The sequence below is a fragment of the Amblyomma mixtum genome, unplaced genomic scaffold (assembly GCF_055824585.1).
Source record: "Amblyomma mixtum isolate Tamu unplaced genomic scaffold, ASM5582458v1 scaffold_13, whole genome shotgun sequence".
Lineage (NCBI taxonomy): Eukaryota > Metazoa > Arthropoda > Arachnida > Ixodida > Ixodidae > Amblyomma > Amblyomma mixtum.
The window spans coordinates 1,956,908-1,974,208 of NW_028317662.1; the positions used below are offsets into that span (position 1 = coordinate 1,956,908).

General features: G+C 46.6%; 1 protein-coding gene across 1 annotated transcript in view; it reads right to left on the reverse strand.

Annotated features, from left to right (window-relative positions):
- The window catches only part of LOC149324876 (atlastin-3-like), a 53,111-nt gene extending 38,414 nt beyond the window's left edge, over positions 1-14,697 (reverse strand). The window contains exon 1 of the mRNA XM_089565224.1: positions 14,662-14,697. The gene's annotated coding sequence lies outside the window, so the exon portion shown is untranslated. The remainder of the gene's footprint in view (positions 1-14,661) is intronic.
- Positions 14,698-17,301: the final 2,604 nt, after the last annotated feature.

A 17,301-nucleotide genomic window follows, 5' to 3' on the forward strand; every position in this document is an offset into this window, starting at 1 on the left:
ACAACCTCTGTCGTGTTCTCGTATTCGTGCCCTAGGTCAGTCAAATGAAGATCGTGAAAGTGTACACAAATACCAAATAATGGCGCCAGTAGCCTTGAATTTGGTGAATTTGGTTCACTAGGAGGCTGCATGGTGCTCGCTGAAACACCGGCCCAAGAGCAGTGCAAAATGGCCGCCCCACTATCGATAAGCACGAGAAACGAGCAGCATTCCGTTATTCGTTTCTCCGCAGTTAAAGTGTGAAACCTATAGAAATCCACCGTAGCATGGAGGCTTAGTATGAAGGCTAATGTTCGTTACGGAATCAATTATATGAACGGGCAAAAAAGTTCGCAAAGGGTGTGACACCCGTAGCTGATGCTCCTCGTCCGGGCCAAGCACATCGCGTTGTCACTCCAGAAACCATTGCATCCATTGAAGCCGTCGTGATTAGAAACCGACGAGCCACACTGGGCGACACTGCAGCAATTTTAAACATTAGTCATGATTCAGCGTATCATGTTGCGCATGATGTACTCGTATTTCAAAAAGTGTCTGCAAGATGGGCACCCCGGCAGATGACACCTGAACTGAAACAGCGATGTGAGGATGCATATAAACAACTTCTGCGGCGCGTTGAAGAGGACAGGGATGTTTTCCTTGCGAGAACGGCCAGCGGAGACAAAACCTGCATCCATTACCATCAACCAGATGCGAAGAGACCAAGTAAGGAATGGCGTCATTGCTCATCGCCGAAACAAAAGAAGATCCGAATCCAACCATACCGATGAAGAGGTAAGCTACGAGGTGCAAGAGTGGCTGCGTGCATTCCCAAAAAGAATTTTTTTTTCTGCGACAGTGAAGACACTTTGCAAGAGCTGGAAAACTAGCATAGAGCGCGGCGGGGGATACAGCAAGTTGTTGCGCGCGTCCGTCTACCACACCCGTTTACGGACGAAAAACACTGCAGATCAACGCACAATTAGTGTGCAGACCACCAGAACGACGCCTGAAAGGTGGAAAAAAGCAAGGATGAGACGGCACATACAGGAGAGAGCGCCATGTAGGTATGGGCGTGAGTATATGTGCGGTTCAAACAGAGGCATGCGTTGTGCCGCAGAACTGTGCACGCAAGGCCCAGAAAGGGCCGATAAGGCAGCGCCGAGGAGGCTGCCACCAGCAGAGGCTAATAACCGGCTGCTGTATAGCACTCCATGCTGTTAAGGTGTCAACTGATCTGGCAGCGGCCTGTAGGTTGAAGCAGGGGGCGCCTGCACAACAGCTGCGGCTTCTACGACGCGGCCGGGACCCGCTGCCATCTCCGCCCAGAAGGAACTCGAAGAGGAGTGACGAACAACACCGAAAATAGGCCAGCGAAGCCGCAGAGAATCGCGCATTGTTCTCTCCTCTTCACTGAGGCTCCTTTTTCTCCCAAATTTTCCCTTCCGGGGTTTCTGGGCAAGGGTGAAAAGGGGAGTGCCTGAAATGAGTACATGAAAGCGTGCGATCCGTCTTCTTTTAAATGGCGGTTTACCCTTTAAACGCAGACACGAAGGTTAATTAGCAGGAGCCGATGCCACAAATGCTGCTAATTTATGGCGAAAGTTGTTCTAGGTTACCGCGACGTCCGTCCGCTCTTTGACGCTTGGGTGTTCGGCGCTCAAGACGCGCGGAAGGGCAAGACCAGCTGGGCGTGTGACAGGACAGAACATACGCGGACGAGTTCCCTGAAACACCTTTTCGCTGTAAAATATTTGCGACCGGAGTTGAAGATCCGCAAGCAACTCACTGTATCCGGTGCCAGGGTGAACTCATCAATACGTCAGCGTAAAATGCCGACAACGCGAATTACTTTGAAGGCATATGTTCTCGCGGGTATTACTGAGCAAAGCTCACACTGCGGTAAAGCAGCAAATGGCTAGCTTGTGTGGCTCATAAGTGAAAGTTCGTGGTTGAATCTCAGGTGGGGAGGTTCTTGGCGTTCAGAAATCTGGCGATAAGAATTCGGTGATGAATTATAGGCCAATTTTTTGTTGTCCTGTGCTAGCAAGGTTATTGAACATTTCATTTTCAAGAACACGTGAGCTATTTTTTGGAAAGGGGAACTTTTTCGCGAGTAGTCAGCGTGGTTTTCTGCGTTGCCTATCGACGGTGATGCCACTGGATCATATTATGAACGAATATTTCGCGACGCTGGACAAAGGTGGCCAAATAGATGTAATTTTTATCAATTTCAAAAAAACCTTTGACCCCATGTCACGCCCGAATTCAGTGACAAAATTTACGACCCTCTTAAACAATAACCTACTTTTAATGTGGCTTCGCCCTTATCTTTCTGACAACCATCAGTACATCCAGACAGCGCAATCTAAGTCTCAGAGAGCGCCAGTACCTTCCGGGGTTCTTCAAGGCTCGGTCCTTGGCCTCCTTCTTTTTCTCATTTATCTGGATGACATGGTCATCGACTCTCCAGTACAATGCCTTTTTCTTGCAAACGACTGCACAGTCTACCACAACACTGAGGCAGTCGATGATCAAGTCCTTAAACAACTACTTAATGGCTATTACTAACAGGTGCCTCGTGTGGGAGAAAACTTTGAGCATCTCAAAACAGGCTAAAATAAGGATAGAATGTAAAAAAAAAAAACAGCCATTTCTGTACGCTTATCAACCATAGCCAAATCGCCCGTGCTGACCAACCCAAATACATAGGTGTAAATGTCGACTCCACATTAAGCTGGCATTTGCATATAAAAACATCGCCTCTGTAGCATCAAAACGACTTTGGTTGCTCAGGCATTGCTTGAAACACTGCAACAGCAAATCAGAATTAGCTGCATGGGTGTCCCCCGTACGCCCGTTAGTTCAGAACGCAGATGTAGTTTGCGATCCACTCACTAAACTGAAACGAACCACTTAGAGCGCATTCGAAAAAAAAAGCGCTTCGTTTTGTTTACATTCCTTACGGTAGGCAATTCTCCGTATCAGACCTTTATAAACAGTCTAGTCTTTGCACACTCGAATCACGGCGAAAGTTTTACCCCTTCAAAATGATATTCAGCATCGTTAACAACGACATAAAACTAGATTTCCAGACATGCATGCAGTTTAACACGACACCACCCACCCTGATGAAACACACCTAGGCGATTTTGGTACCCCTATGTCGAACAAATGAGTACAAGGCTTCCGTTTTTCGTACGCGCTATTGCAGAGTGGAACAGGCTGCCGAATTAGCTGTTGAATTTGTCAACGTGCGAATATTTTTTAGCAGCAGTTGTTCCGCACTTGTGATCGTTGCGCATTCTTTGCTAATACTTCGCAAGTGCCGCTTTTATAATAAGTGCTATTTTTTTCGCTGCATAATTTTGTTGGCGTTTTTGTATTTCATTGTTCTTCCTTCTTCATAGTACGACAATTATTCGTAAAAAATATAACTTGGGATGCTTAGTACCCACTCCTGCCTTGGCGCCAAAAGGTTGCCGGCAATATTGAATATATAAATAAAATCAGTGAGTTCCACTCAAGAGCTTGCACTGAGCTCCAGCAATCGTCTTGTTAATTATTGTGGCGTACATTAAAGCGCTTTCTTCCTGCGCCGTCGCCACACGGATTCCGTGGGAAAGTCCTAGGTGCTGATTTTCTCAGCTTGTGTCGTTCAACGGGGCTTTGTGGTAAAACTCCATTCGTTCTCTAGCCGACAACATAGAGCTAATATGTGAGAGAGGCTTTTGAACCTAACTCTGGCTTTTAAGCTCATATCTACCGCATGTCGAATAACAAAACAGGAGGCGAAAATGCAGCTCCTTTGCACCTCTTGTTTGAAGAAAAAATAACAACAACAGAATTTTCTTGACGAAAAGCGGATGCGGTCACCGCCCTCATGACAACTAGTGGGTGCGGATAGTCGATGGCGTCCACTGTACCCTGTCACGGTGTACCGTTATGCCACTGTGGAGTCAGCAGTCGGGCCCGTCAATGCGTCTATTGTGTATGCTAAAGCCTCCAAGCGAGAGAGAATAGAGTGACACAGCTGTTACGGCTTCCTGCGGAAGCATTTTTGCATCAGGGCTGTACTTTCAAAGTGAACTACGGAACTGGCGCGGAAATAAAATAGTCACACATACAGCACTTGTCGTACTGGCTCCTTTGGTTGCAGCACGTGATCTGATACCAAGCCCGAGGTATATAAGTTCGATTCCCACCGCAGTAGCCGCATTTCGGTCAAGCCGAAACGCAGAAATACTCCTGCATTCAGACGACAGGCCACGTTGAAGGCCGCCGCCAAGGGGTCGAAGTCAATCCGGAAGCAACGCCGTTTCTCACAACTTCCCTTCCTCGAGTGCCATTACAAAAAAAAAAATTATGAATCATTAACCTTCAGAATTGCCGCTACAGACAGGGCGCCTTAAAGCGGGCTCTAGAAAAGATCTGATTACCGCAAAGTCTCAAATCAAGAGCGACACTCCTGGTGCAATCTCCTGCCGAGCAGAGGAAGAACACAGGAGCGAAACAGTCCGGGTGCTCTTCGACGCAGCATCAAAGCAGCGGGGCATGCGACAGCATATGATGTCTTCGTTACTACTGCGTGAAGATGTTGCGACTGGGAAAGCATCAGCGGAGCACGAGATCATACTGAAGTCCTTATCTACAAGAAGCCAAGAACACAAATGCGGAGATACATTCTGCTTTATTGAGGAATGTGACGACAAGAAAGTAAATTATTTTCTTATATTTGAAATTGGGCTTTAATAGCTGTGTTTACACTCGACCGCTTCTGTGTGTATTCTGTTCTATTCGGAATATTGCACTGCTACTCCTCTTCTCGGTCGAGGCTACCCTGGGTTCATTGAAGCCTCAATCAAGATTTCAATTACGCCACCACTCTTCTTTCAGTTCCAGCCGAAAAGCACCCGAAAGAACCTTAGAGCAGTCAAGGAAAGAAGCCGCCGCGAGATTCCAGCCGCCATGACACAACAAGGTGCATGCTGTATACGCACGCACCTAAGTAGCAATTAGGGCTTACTAGAACGGAGTTTGCTAGATGTGGGGTTGAGCAGTTTTAAAGCCGATACTTCCATCAGCCGTCTATGGAAGCCAAAATATTGTTACGAAGAAGACGAAGCTGGCAGTGGCACGGGATGGAGCGCTCGCGCTAGGCCAGCGGCCATTAAATCATCTCTTGTCCATCCTTCATCACGCTTGATTATTCCGCTGGCCGCCATGTAACATTTAGTGTGACGTGCGGGGGTCCCTTCATCACCATCCTGGTCTCGGAGCTTCGGAATCCTGCGCCTACCGTGGACGTCGGCCGTGGCAGGGTGTCGAACCGGAACTGAACCCGAACCCGAAACCGGAACCGAACCCGAATTTTCGCCCGGAACCGGAACCGAACCGAAGCGATATTTTTTTCGCCATCTTGGAACTGAACCCGAACCGGAACGATTCAAAGGAACCGTTCCGAACCGGTTCGGGACCCGGTTCAGCCCCACTATTTTTGCATCCCGGAATACGTGTTGTTTTCCGACAAAATGAGATGATCTATCGCATAGACTTACCCACCCGTAGCTGTCTGCGCTGGGAAGTGCGAAAAGGTACCCAGTATATGCGACAGCAAACTTACAGGAGGTCTGGTGCCTGGGAAGAAGCCTAATTGACGCTTCCGTAATGTACTGCCGCCAATTCTGAACACTTGTACGTCAGGTTTATGTGAAATCTTGAGTTATAACTCCTCCCTTTAACATATTTGCGCAAATCTTTAATGAAAATGTTAGGACTGTCTAACTCAGTAAAGTACTTAGACACCAAACTTTTGCTTGCGTGCTTTCTTCTTTCAAACAATGCGTTAGACGTAGGTGTACATGGACCACCACGTGGTGTTTCACCAACACATAATAAATAATTTATGTTTGAATTTCTTCTTGACTCTGTTTCGGTTTCACAAACATAACGATGGCTGTGACGTGTAGTGGAAATTAGGTCGCGTCAGGTGCTATAAAACGGCAATATAACTGCTGATACGTCGTTCGTAGTAATTATAGGTCTTGAAGCTGGCTGATATAAGTGCTACAGTGAGTCGAAAGAACTTATCAGCGTTTGTATTAGTTTTCCCGTGCCTCACGTGACCTAATGTTCAACTCACGTCAAAGCCATCATTCGGCTGATGAAGCCGAAACAGCATGGGAGAAAAAATTATTTTGTAAATTATATAGTGCCAGTAGGCGAATACCACACGGTGATCCATGTATTCTAATATCTATGGCGTCATTTCAAAGGAGAAAACACGCAATAAAACTGAGTGTCTATAGTCATTTTAGTACCGATTGAGAATGCCTTCCTTTTCTTTGCGTCATTTCCCACCAATAGACGAAATATTAGCGCGAGGACCCAACAATGTTGTGATGGTGGTTTCTGAGGAAAGGAAATGGCGCAGTATGTCTCACTTCTTCATGGACACCTGAACCGCGCCGTAAGAAAGGGAGGAAGGTGGGAGGGAAAGAAAAAAGAGAAACAGGCGCAGTAGGGATGGGCTCCCGAATAATTTCTACCAGCAGGGGATCCTTAAAGGTCAACTGCATAGGCTTTAGAAAACAACGAGCTTAAAAGGGTCGAATGTGTGAAACTTCCAGGTAAAGTATGCGAAGTCCTCTTGGCCTAGCATTTGAAACGGTGACGTAACCACCAATTACAATTGCGACGGCCTTCAAGCTTCTCCGCAGCGCACAACGCTAAGTAGGGGACGCATGATGACGTCATCGAAAGTATCCGTACATTTCCAACGCATAAACGCCTGCTTTGAAGGAAAAAAAACAACGGAACCGAAGTCAAAGCCCGCCGAACGTTGTTTGGAAGCGTCCAACGAGGCACGGCAGGGTGTGGCTGACGGTAGCAGTAATTTGAAATCATACCTTCCGTGACATCACACTGAACTTCCCCGCACTCCTTGTTGCTTTGAGGAGGAGTGTAAAATATAATCGTAGATTACGTCACTATTTTAAATGGTAGTGCAAAAAACTTAGCATGCTTTACCTACAGCCTATATAGATTTGAGTCTTCGACTATCGCGAAATTCTCAAAAAGTGGCGCAGCTGCCCTTTAACGTGCACTGACGTCGCGCAGCATAGGGTGCCTTTTGCGTTTCGCCTCCATCGAAACGTGGCCTCCGGGGCCGAGTTCGAACCCGGGTACACCAAATAAGTAACCGAGCGCCATAACCACTGAGCAACCGCAGTGGGTAGCGCAATATTTACTTTTGTGGGCGCTCTTTGTCTTAGACAGCAAGTTGTAAATAAAACCCCTCACGATGGGCCTGTCGGGCAATAAAAAAAAATGGCTCAATGGCTGTGGAGCTCGCCTGCTTATTCCAAAAAACAGAAACCAGCATGCTCTCTCGCACGTCGAAAATCACCAGCTGGTCTCCGTTAATCTGGAGCCCTCCACTACACCGTCTGTCATATTGGCCCAATGTCTACTGGACATTTAATCCTGAGATATTGCTATAGTTTTACCAAAAGAAGGATGTATAAATTGGTGCAGCTTCTTTTTTTTTTTTTTTTGGACACCGCATATTCTTGTTTGCGCGCGACGGAAATAAGCAACGAAAGGCGGGTTCTCAATGGTGGAGATGTACTTATAAGGAAAAAATCAAATACTGATTACACAAAAGGGCAATGCGGAAATACATGTGCTCGCTGGCATGCGATAGTGATTACGCCCAAAAAGATGCTACTGCGATGCAATGTATCTACGATAAAGTGATTTCGTTATGCCGATTCGCTGAAATCGTTCTGCTCCTAAGAATTGCTGCCAGTCGCCAGCGCGCGGCTTAATCCGCTGTCCTCGCACTGCTCGGTCTTGAATTCTCTGTCTGGCGACTTATATCTACTTTTCGCAGTCATATTGTTAATGATTGTTAGTGTTTTTTTTTTATTAGAACACTTGGGCGATTGAATACGTTGAGCATTCACAACAATCTGCCTTGGCTATATCGGGTACAGGTGGGTGATGGGGTGGTGGTGAGATGGGTGAAAGTTTTTGAAGGTGCTTTTTTACCAGTGAATGCCCTGATGTGCGCCCACCGGAGTGTGCATCAAGGACGGAGGCTGCACGCACGCAGCGCGGTTATTTTTGGGAAAGCATACTCTTTTAGTTGTTCTTTTTACTGCTAACGCAGTAAAAAAAAAAAACAACTAAAAGAGTATGCATAGTCTTACCTCTGACTCCGAGCGAGATTCGTACTAATGGCGGCGCAACAGAAAACTCTGTTTAAAGATGCTTTAGGCTATTCGGCTATCTTGTAGGCTTCTTTATATGGTTGTTTCATGGAATATTTGGAACCTCTCTGACCGTCCTCATGCCTTATTTGACCGCTTCGAATTCAGCGATCTCGGCATAAGGCCTCATGCCACCATAACTGCCTGCCTCCGCCAGCACGTGAAAATTCCAGACGGTGCACACGCCATGAAAGGGGAACCAGTCAGGAGGTTGAACTTGCGCAGCATATTCCTCCTGCGTTAAAGTGCACTGTTGTCTGAACAGTGACCTCGTGGAACGCGGCGGTTCTGTGTCCTATGAACACGAAGAGTTCGCACGGAATTCCAGAGTTTTTCATCGCAGACATAAGTGTTATATGAAATGTATGATGCCAATGGGTTTTTTAAGAGACTGCTTAAGTATGTCCCAAATGAATACAGCATCATGACAAAAATATTATTTTATTGCTGAAATTGTTTCTCGTTGCTCGCACAGGTAGAAATGCATTGACCACGGCACAAACGCCCCTTTGGCGCGAAGGTACGTCTTAACATGAAAGGTCCATGTCCGTAGGGCGAAAAAGGTTTTTGTGGCCGATTAAAACTAAGTCAAGCCCACTTATAGCGAACCTGACGGTCCCGCAGGTCCTATTCGTTATATCTAGTGTTCGTTGGAAGTAGATTCTTCTTGCAACAGCCAAAAATACTAAAGCCGCTAAAACGTCCAGGAGATAGGGAGTGCCGTCTACTATGGAATATAGTCTTCGAATTTCATTGAAAAAGATGTCATGACTCGACTGCGATGTGCATGCGTAGTATGTTTTTTTTAAATTTTAATATTTGTTCTTCTGTTTTTTGGATTGTTCACTGTGTCCTGCGCCTTCATATACTTTTCCGAGAATGTAATATAAACAGTTGTTAGTCAGCGTCTGTGCCGTCTCGAGACTTCCGTTTGTCCTGTTTACTGCGCTGCCTAAGCAACTAGCGTTACCAACTAGTCCAGTTTTGTGTTCTCGTAAACAAACCTTTGCATTTTTTATTTTGTATAGCGATGTGCAAGAAAAGAGAAAACGCATATCACTGAAACCCATCTGCTTTTTCATTTTTTTTTGTCCTGAACCCATTTGAACCCGTTTGAACCGGTTCGAGACGGTCCGAACCGGTTCGAACCGGGACGGAATGGCCTTCTGGAGCCGAACCCGGAACTGAACCCGAAAGGCGTGAACCCGAACCCGAACCGAACCTGGCCGTGAGTACCTGATCCGCCGCCCGGCCGAGCCCCAGCCCGCCCGACCTGAACCGACCTCGCCGCTCACCCCAGCCCCGTCCCCCGCCCGGACGCGTATTCGCCAACTGCAGCCTGTACAGCCACAAGGCTTGAAACCACGTTGAATTGATCACGGTGACAGAAAATTGTCACAAAGGCTTACCTAAAAGGGATAATTATTCCTTAAATAATGCTGAAAAGTCTATACCAACCTATTGTTAACCATGTAATATTTAGTTTAAATTCAAAGCTGATATTCCAGCGCTTTGAGTAATCTGTGTAAAAGTATGCAGAAAATTTTTTGAAAATCTTAAACGGCGTTATATGCCACTAAGCATAACGATCTGCGACATGAAAGGGAAAAAAATTAAAAAATGAGATATAAAAAACAATAAAATTTCAGTACAGAGAGCGGAGTCGAACGGCCGACCTTCCATACGGCAATACGTGCCTCTAATCCACTGCGCCATAGCGGCGATGTCAACCCGTCGTTCTGAATGAATATTTATAACCAGCCTTAATGGTGGCTGCTACCTGCCGGTGGGCGGCGCTGTCATCGCTGGCTGTACCGGCTGCATTTGGCGAACACGCCGCCCGGACCACAGGACACGACAACCCAAAACCCGACCGACCCAAGACCCTGCCCACACATGAGGACACCGCCCCACTGCCCCTGCCGTTCGGTGCGTCCAAGGGCCTCGGCCGTCAGCTCCTGGCACCCTACGGCCCGGATGCTTCGTGGACCGGGACTCATCCGCCTATCATCTCATCCACCGTGGCGGCCAGCACTTCACCACCTTGCCACTTCTCTTCTGCCCTGGAAGCCATCGTTGTTGTGTAGATATATATACATACATACATATATATATATACATACATACATACATACATACATATATATATATATAATTATATATATATATATAATAATTATATAATTATATAATTATATATATATATATTACAATTACAATTTTACGATTACAATTTTTACAATTTTTCAAGCTAGACCCCTTCCGCACCTACACGCCGCTGCCAATGAGTTTTACAGTTTTCGTACGCCTCCAGGAACGCCTGGACCGGAGTGCTGTTTAGCTCCCTCGTCACGGCCTGTTGAACCACCTCTACCGATCCGTGATGTTTCCCCTCAAGCGTCGATTTTATTCTCGGGAATAGAAAAAAGTCTGGCGGGGCCAAGTCGAGGCTGTAGGGGGGCTGAGGCAGCGTTGCCGCATTGTGCTGGGCAAAAAATCGGGGTCCTCATTCACATGATGAAGAAGATCCTACCGGTTGGCCTTTTCCTCCTCTGACAACACTTCTGGCACCAACTTCGCGCAAGCTTTCCTCATGGATAAGTTTTCTGTCATGATATCAAAAATTTCGGTTTGAGGAATGCTCAAGTCATCAGCAATCATTCTGATACTCATTCTACGATTACTGTTAAGTAAATGTTTCACTCGCCACACATTTTCGTTGGTCTTGCTGGTCGAAGGGCGTCTGGAGCGGTTTTCTTCCACCACTCTTTACTTACCTTCTCGGAAAAGCTTGTTCCACTCAAAAAACACCTGATCTACCCATGGAAGCGTCACCGTAGGCCTCCTTAATCATGTTGTGAGTCTCTTTGCCCGTCTTTCGAAGATTCACTCAAAATTTGATCGCGTATCGCTGATCCAGTAAACGCTCGACGATTCTGCGTGACGAGATGTTTCGACAGGGGTTCACTGTACAAGCGACCTCCTCTCTTTAACGGCCGAGAGCCGACTGCCGATTTTCCCCAGCATTCCCAATATCCCCCTTCAACGATCCTGCACGCGCAGGCCACCTCTCGTCCGCCCGTTCGCCTAGGAAAAAACCAGTCCTACTACTTTCAGAACAGACCCTGTATATATATATATATCATCCCTTTGTCCACGTCTTCAATTTACGATCGGGACGATCGCTCGGTGGTCCCGGGTAATGTTATGTAGAAGACGAAGCTGGCAGTGGCGCGGGACGGCGCGCTCGCACTAGACCAGCGGCCATTAAATCATCTCTTGTCCATCGTTCACCACGCCTCCTTCTTCAGCTGGCCGCCATGTAACAATATAAGACGAAAGCGGCCTGGGTCATTTTCAAGTGTTTGTACCAATAAAGCTCTTTTGAAAAAAAAACACAAACAAGCGTGATTGTAAGAAAACTAGGCATGTCCGCCTTAGCATTCCTGCATAACGTCGCTTTCGCAACATTTTAGCTGATCGCGGCTCTCTTTAATGCGACTGAAAACGCGTCAATTGAGAATATTGAACTAACGAAAGAGGTGGGTGTGACACTGGGCAAATAGTCTTATAACTATTAGCGTCCCAAGCACAAAAGCAACACTTCACAAACTGAATGCCTTGTTGGTTGTGTCTTTTCATTGCCATGGTCTTGAGCAATGACCTAAAGTGACATGCAGCAAACCACAATTCATTCCGCATCGATCAGAAGTAGGTAAGTGTAGCTTTCTTTCTCAAAGCAAATTCAAATCGGCCGCTCAAATCAAGCGAGTCCATAATTTCGGCAGCTCCCTTGGAAAAGGCGGGAAGTACTCTATGTGAACACAGCTTGACAAAAGAACTCGCTGCTTCCCAGCTAGGCAGTCCCCGAACGAGCATCAGCGCCTTAACAATATTGCTCAACGTTTCCGAATATCCCCGTCTTCTAACAGGTTTGACAAGGTTAATATATTTAGCTTGTTCTAGCCTTAGCTTGTCCTAGCTTTAGCTCGTTCTAGGTAGAAAACAAGCTCCCAACAGACCACCTTACACATAAACGAGAAGACTGAAAAGTGGCACGCTCATTCCCGAACATGGAGAGACGTGTTACGAAACAACCGGGCACTCGCACAAGCTGCGCCTAGCTCCCTTTGTGAGTAACATCATTTGGCGGTGACGTTCACGTCGCATGTTTTCTTTAGGTTTACACAATTGTGTCCGGTGTGCGGTGTGTTACAGGAACAATCGAATATGCATTGAAGGATTGTTTGTTCTAGCTCAAGTGTTCTGAGCTAGTCCAAGTGTGCAAGTTTTGTTTCCATTTTCGTGAATAACAATGTGTGTGGTCGTAACGTCTCAACTTAGTCGTTTGTATAAAAACCATTGTTCTTAAAACCAAACTGTAGTTCCCGAGTTTGAACTTGCGTGTGGGCTATTGTCTTTTATGCCTCAATTTTGGCTTCCCTGCAGGCAACTTTCCTGGTCATACTGAGACCCGTCTGCGTGACGAGCAATCCAGGATAACAAAGACGGCTCTTTCGGGTTTTCATCTTGGTACCCTCTCCGCCTGTACATAGCTAATAGATTGTAAGGTGTCAGGGAGAAAGAAAGAAAGAAAAGAAGAGAGAAAGAAGGAAACAGAAAGAAACGAACAAAGAAAGGAAGCTAGAAAGAAAGAAATAAGGAAAGATAAAAGAAAGTAACAAAGGAATAAATAAATAAATAAAGAAAGAAAGAGAAAAAATAAAGAAAGAAAGACAGAAAGGAAGGAAGAAAAAAAAGAAGGAAAGGAAGAAAGAAAGACAGAAAGGAAGACAGAAAGAAAGGAAGCAAGAAGGAAAGGAAAACAAAAAGAAAGAAAGAAAGAAAGAGAGAGAGAAGAAAGAAAGAGAGAAGAAAGAAAGAGAGAAAGAAAGAAAGAAAGAAAGAAAGAAAGAAAGGAAGAAAGAAAGAAAGAAAGAAAGAAAGAAAGAAAGAAAGAAAGAAAGAAAGGAATGGAGAAGGAAAGATAGAATAGAAGAAAGAGAGCGAGACGGAAAGGTAGAAGGAAACGAACAAAGAAAGGAAGCTAGAAACAAAGAAATAAAGAGAAAGAAATGAAGAAAGAAAAAAGAAGGAAAGAAAGGAAGAGAGAAAGAAAGAAGGACAGAAAAAAAAAACAAAGAAAGAAAGAGAGATAGAAAGAACGAAAGAAAGAAACAAGGGGAGAAAGAAATAGAGAAATGAAGGAAAAAAGGAAGAAAGAGACTTAGGAAGACAGAAATCCTGCATTGTTTCACCCTGTATTGTTTTGGACTGCTGTTACCGCTTTCATTGAATCATACAGTGTGTTTATCACTTATTTTGACTTATTGATGTTTTAGGAATTTATTGTTCTCTGCTGGTATTTGTATTTTCAGTGTTATTATGTATTACCCACTCTCCTCTGTAATGCTTTGCCCTGAGGGTAATATAAATAATGAAATAGATAAATAAATAAATAAATAAAGAGATAAAGAAGGGGAGAAAGCAAGCAAGAGAGAAAGGAAGAAAGGAAGGAAAGAACAAAAGAAAGAAAGAGAGAAAGGAAGAGAGAAAGGAAGAAGGAAGGAAAGAAAGAAAGCAAGAAAGAAGGAAAGAAAGAAAGAAAGCAAGAAAGAAAGCAAGAAAGAAAGCAAGAAAGAAAGAAAGCAAGAAAGAAAGAAAGAAAGAAAGAAAGAAAGAAAGAAAGAAAGAAAGAAAGAAAGAAAGAAAGAAAGAAAGAAAGAAAGAAAGAAAGAAAGAAAAGGACTGCTGTTACCGCTTTCATTGAATCATACAGTGTGTTTATCACTTATTTTGACTTATTGATGTTTTAGGAATTTATTGTTCTCTGCTGGTATTTGTATTTTCAGTGGTATTTGTATTTTCAGTGTTATTAAAGAAAGAAAGAAAGAAAGAAAGAAAGAAAGAAAGAAAGAAAGAAAGAAAGAAAGAAAGAAAGAAAGAAAGAAAGAAAGAAAATTTAAAGTTGTGGGCATTACAGGCGGAGAGGAAAAATGTTTGGAAAAGGGCAGGGGAAAACCGATATTCTGCTTCTCATCCACACATATTGAGTAATCACCTCTTGAGTTCCCATACACTGACCTCTTTTATATTGCCACAACGTGTTCAGGACATAATAAAACACTTTAGTGCGATTGAATTAACTGCTCTGTTAAACTGCTGAACAACTGTATTCCACCGACATAAATCAATTCAAACCTGTCTATGTATATTTCTGTCCCATGCCATCCAACCGCCGTCACACTACGTATTGCCCGAGCCTTCTCAGGCGCGCTCTACCCTCACCCGTACCCGTGAACGGGCGGAATGTTCCTGGCCCGCGTGTACGCCCTGTGTCGGGCGACAAGCCGCTCCGAGAGCTCCCGTTACATCCTGCATAGACAGCGGTGTTGAGAGGTACACTCACCCGAGCGTCGACAACTGAACCGCAGGGACGAGTAGCAGGAGGCAGTGGAGTCGACCACGTCTACGGCAAGACTACAGCGATCCTGCGCAGCCGGCTCCTTTATAAGCAGACGCTCCCACCCAGTAAGGAAGCAGACACCGCGGGGCGTCTATCACGTGTGCCGTGTGACGTCACTGTGTCAGGTGTTGGCGCGAACGAACAGCGCCACTTATTGTCAACGAGCGGCGGCGTGGGAAGCGGCGGCCCGCTCCTCCCCGTTTCTGCTATTGTGCGCACACTCGACGCGAACTCCAGCTGGGCAGAACCCGCGGACACTGCGCGGACGCCAGACGTCGGTTGATTGATCACCAAGACGGCGACGAGGGTGCACATGCACCGGAGACAGAAGGGTGGAAAGGCAATAATTTGACATTGCAACACTTAAAAGGAGACCTTAGCGCCAGTTTGGCCCGAAAATCAGGACAAGACGACTGTTATTTACAGAAATGAATGGCCATGACCATTGCCAGAGAAACTCTTCCTCACACAAGAAAAAAAGTTCCTCGGACGAAAAACTGATCAGTTCCCGTCGGAGACGGTCGAGAATCGGCCACACAGTGCGGCGTCGAAAGCCACCAGCGACCGCGGCGCATCGACTGCGCCATAAACTAAAAAGACCCGCAAAAATTAACAGGCGACCAAAACGGCCGCTGAAGAAGCGGCCGCGGGAGACGAAGCACGAAATACCCTGCCCACGTAATCCGGCACGAACCGCGCGCCAAAAGACACGCGCTACCACGCAGGTGACTGTAGCGTGGCGATTAGATTCCGGGAGCGGGAAATTCGGTCAGGAACTGGAACGTAACACACCCCACCCCTCTAACCGATCACAAGCAGGGAGCACTGCCCAGCCAACTTTCCAGACAAAGGCGTGTAGATGTGCCGACGCTAAGCACGCCCACTGAACGCGGCGCATAAGTGAGCGGCGACCCGCCAACACAACAGGCAACAATAGCGAGCCCATAATGTCCACCACAAAGTCTGCGACGATGTTGACATTAGGTGCTACTGCGGTTACATGCCTGTAAAAGGCCACTGACGAGACATACAACGCGGTAGTTTGCTCAGACTGAGGTCCATGACTTACAGGGGCCACCGGATCCAAAAAGCGCAAAGAAGGGCCCAAAAAGTACCGAGTCAGGGTTCGCGCCGGAGACGCGTTTCCTAGCAGGATACGCAGAATACCCTTTAAAGCGCCTGTGCCCACCACCCTGGTCGCAAACACTCTCTACCTCTATTTGAGCGAGCCTCCTCTCCTTCCATTCCCACCTCGAAATTTTTCTCTCCCGCTCCTCGTCGAGTAGGCTCGGCACGGCAAAATCACCCCTTCTTTCTGCGATGTAAGCCGGAGGCGTAGTGTCTGTGGAGTGCGTCACATATCTACGTCATGGCCCCGGCTTCAATAGAATTCTTTTCTTGGTTTTTGCTGCTGGGCTGTTCTAGGGGGGGAGGGGGGAGGCGCTGCAGGTTTCCTAACACCCTCTCTGTTTTGCTCTTTGGGTCTCCTCGCGGTGTTTCGCCGCGTTTTTTTTTTATTTGTCCTTCCTCTTTCCAGTTGCTGTTTTTTCTCTGTTTGAAGCTTTTTTTTCACCTTCGCTACTCCATTCCCTGCCCTTCCTGGTTGGGGGTGCAACAAAGCTGCTCGACCCCTGTTACCGGCCTGTATTCATCCCTCGCTAGACTTGTTAGCGAGCGCATCCTTTCATACATCTGTTTGTCATTCCCAGTTAGCGAGCCACCTTTTCATTTTTTTGGGGCCTCCCCACCGGTTCACGAGCGGAGGGGCGGAAGTCGGCTGTGTTCGAAAGACATGGCGAAGTGCGGACCCGGCAACCGCCCGTTTGCTTTTCTTCATGTGTGTTTGTGTTCTGTGTGTTTGTGTCTTTTCTCCGCTCCGAAGCCCATGTCGTTCATTGGAGTCAAGGCGTACGCAAGATGCATGAAGAATAGGCGGTGTGTGTGTGGAGCGGTCAAGTGGGCGAGCGAGGGAAAGGCTCTGCTGCACTAGTAATTAAAACCTTGTTTTGGCGGGCTTGCATCAGAGCGTCTCGTGACGTGATCACGGCGGGGGGGGGCGAACCAAATCCCAAAAATGTCCGGACCCTGGTCAGTGGCCCTTTAAAGCTAACAGCGCGTACGTAACAGACAAATTTTGAAACGCAAAACCTCCTCTCTCCCGTGGTTGTCCAAGAACAGCACGAGCCACAAGCTCGGTACCGGCTGACCAAAAAAAAAAAGAAAAAACTGTAGTCTGCACTCGCCTTATGACACGGAGGGGTGGTTTACCAGTGTGGCAGAGGTACCAGAAGGCACCGGGAAGGACTGACTGAACCAGGTAGCGCCTCTCAAGCAGAGGCAGGTCGAATGTCTGAGACCCTTCGCATACGAGCTGTAATGTCTTCGACGACCGAAGACCACACACCGTCCCATATTCCAGCACAGCCGTAGGACACACCTAAAATGCGCATCTGCGCGCACCAATGCAACGGTATTGCAGATGTAATACGAGTCTGGGTAGACCCCCCAAAAAATGAAACGACTCTTAGAGTAATTAAGAGGAGCTCCAGACAAGGAGGCGTACTCACGAAAAACATTTAGAAT